Genomic DNA, 2811 nt, shown 5'->3' on the forward strand with positions numbered 1-2811 from the left:
GAGAGATTGGGTTAAAAATTATTGATCAACCAGTACATAACGAAGATTTTAATATGTGATATTTTAATTCTTACAATAATCCTATGTTTGTGTTTGATGATATCTCTACATTAAAATGAGAAAATAATACATGGAGTTCACAGACATTTAAATAACTTACTTTTAGTTTTCTCTGATAATTAATGGTAGAATCAATAGGCAAAGCCAGTTTAGGTCCACTATAAAGCCTCCTTTGAATAATGTTGGCTAATTAAACAAATTAATTTTCTAGCCATGAAAGTATTCTGCTAATATAGATAACCTGAAAAAAATGTTATTTTGATACCGTTCTTCATTTACTTCCCATTTTTAGAAAGAACAGGCAATGAAAAATATCAATAATTATTGAATACATATATTCTCTTATTTTCCTCTTTATCCTCTGTTTATACAGCTTGAAAAAATTAATTTATCCTTACCTATTTTCTCATATTCTGGATGATGTGTCAAGCTGAATGATTTCACCAAGCTGTTGATAACATTATGTGCCATCTTACACTTGGGAACATGCAATTGTCTACAATTTAATTACTGAGTTATCACACATTTTCCATGCATATGTTTATAAATCGAATCTATTGTCAATCATTTATTTTTTTCTTCTGTGGAAAAAAAAATCTATTTCTACCGTATGCTGCTGAAATAATTTTTCTTCTTTGTTGGTTTTAGAATTACAAGAACTTGTCTTCATTGTTTGTCATTGTTTCCAAACACATTTAAAAACATTTTTATTTGTCATGTGCACAAGGCACCTGAAATGCTTTACTGGTTCAATAGCTCTCATTTTAGGAAACAATAATTTAAAATGATGAGGGAAGCTAAAATTAGTTTTCTTGTTCCTAAATGATTTTTATTCATGTCTTTGTTAAAAGCTTATATAACATTCAGTTTAAATCACATTCACCCCAACATAGGCTTCTGTCTCACTGCTGTCTGAGACCTGCCCTCCCTACCGCGTGCCTGTCACTGCTGCTCTACTGCCAAGAAGTAAATATCTAACAAGCTGACTCTGGTCAAACTGAATGCAAAAAGGAAGTGGGTCATTCTGAGAGTGGACTTCCATGTTCCCACAAAGAATATCAGATAATATGACCAGAGAATCAAAGCTGCCCTCCTAAGCCTCAAATTCTGTTTGGACAAGGGCACCAAACAGAGAGTTCTTCTTACGAGCCACCGGGGCAGGCCTGATGGTGTCCCCAAGCCTGAGAAGTACTCTGTGGAGGCAATTGCTGCAGACTTAAAACCTCTGCTGGTCAAGGGATTTTTTTTTTTCTTTAAGAACTGTGTGGGCCCTGAAGTGGAGAAAGCTCGCGCTGACCCAGCCTCTGGGTCTGGCATCCTGCTGGAGAACATTCGCTCTCCTGCGGAGGAAGAGGCTTCTGGGAACAAGTTGAAGCCCAACCATTTTCCAAGCTAGGGGATGTCTATGTCCATGATGCTTTTGGAACTGCTCACCAGGCCCACAGCTCCATGGTGGGAGTCTGTCTGCCACAAAAAGCTGGAGATTTTTTGGCTGAATTATGGCCTTGGAGATCCCAGAGCAAACCTTCTGGTTATCTCGTGTGGAGCTAAAGTTACAGACTAGATCCAGCTGACCCATAATATGCTGGGCAAACTCAATAAGATGATTATTGGTGGTGGGATGGTTTTTACCTTCCTTAAGTGCTCAACAACATGAAAATTGGCACTTCTCTGTTTGATGAAAAGGGAGACAAGGTCCTCATAGACCTGATATCCAAAGCTGAGAAGAATGGGGTGAAGACTACTTTGCCTGTTGACTCGGTCATTGCTGACAATTTTGATGAGAATGCCAAGACTGGCCAAGCCACTGTGGCCTCCAGCACACCTGCTGGTGAGATGGTCTTGGACTGTGGAAATTGGAGCAGCAACAAGTACACGGAGGCTTTTGCTGAGACCAAACTGGTTGCACGGGATGAACCTGTGGATGAATTTGAATGGTAAGCTTTGGCCCAAGGGACCAATGCCCTCATGGATGAGGTGGTGAAAGCCGCTTCCGAGGGCTGAACCCCCATCACAGGTGGTGGAGACACTGCCATTTGTCATGCCAAAGGGAACATGAAGGATCACATCAGTCATGTGAGCACTGGTGGTGGTGCTCTGGGAGTTCAAGTCCTTCCTGAGGCAGATGTTCTCAGCAATATTTACTACATTCCTGCCTTTTGATTCCTGTGCAAATCCCCTAAGTCAGCTTAGTGCTTTCCACATCTCCACTTGATATTAGCTAAAATCTTCCATGTCAGATCCACCTAATGACCAAGAGATGCAGCCCCAGGAATCCTTAAACAGTCACACAGCATCTCAGCTCATCTACAGAAGCCTGGATTTGCCTACATTCTTCAAGCTCTCATATGAATTTCTTAGTGACTAAACCATTGTGCATTCTAAATGTGTGTGTGTGTGTGTGTGTGTGTGTGTGTGTAGTTTGTTAAAAGAAAGTGAGCTGTTAGCTAAGTTCTCTTCTTGGAGTAGCTTACTCTGATGAGCTTTGCCATTATTTCACTACTCAGCATGGAAACAACATAAAATTCCAATTGAGGGAGAGAATAAAGTTGGTGGTCTATCAATAAATTATAAAACTATCCCTTGAAACTGAGAAAAATGAACCACATTCAGTCCACCGTGACAAGTTCTAGTCAAATTTTCTAAAAAAAATGTATCTTTTATCAGGAACAGCCTTCACTCTGTATTGTAATCGTTGTGGGATGTTTCGATTTTATTCCAACCAAAACACCTCACGTTTTAGCAATCTGA

The 2811-nt window shown here is 39.7% G+C and overlaps 1 pseudogene; it reads left to right on the forward strand.

The window, feature by feature from the left end:
- The first annotated feature begins 1036 nt into the window (after positions 1 to 1036).
- On the forward strand, positions 1037 to 2223 carry LOC129081059 (phosphoglycerate kinase 1-like; annotated as a pseudogene).
- The last annotated feature ends 588 nt before the right edge of the window (positions 2224 to 2811 follow it).

Source organism: Pteronotus mesoamericanus, unplaced genomic scaffold, assembly GCF_021234165.1.
Source record: "Pteronotus mesoamericanus isolate MK-2021 breed Mesoamerican mustached bat unplaced genomic scaffold, CSHL_Meso_final contig_94, whole genome shotgun sequence".
Lineage (NCBI taxonomy): Eukaryota > Metazoa > Chordata > Mammalia > Chiroptera > Mormoopidae > Pteronotus > Pteronotus mesoamericanus.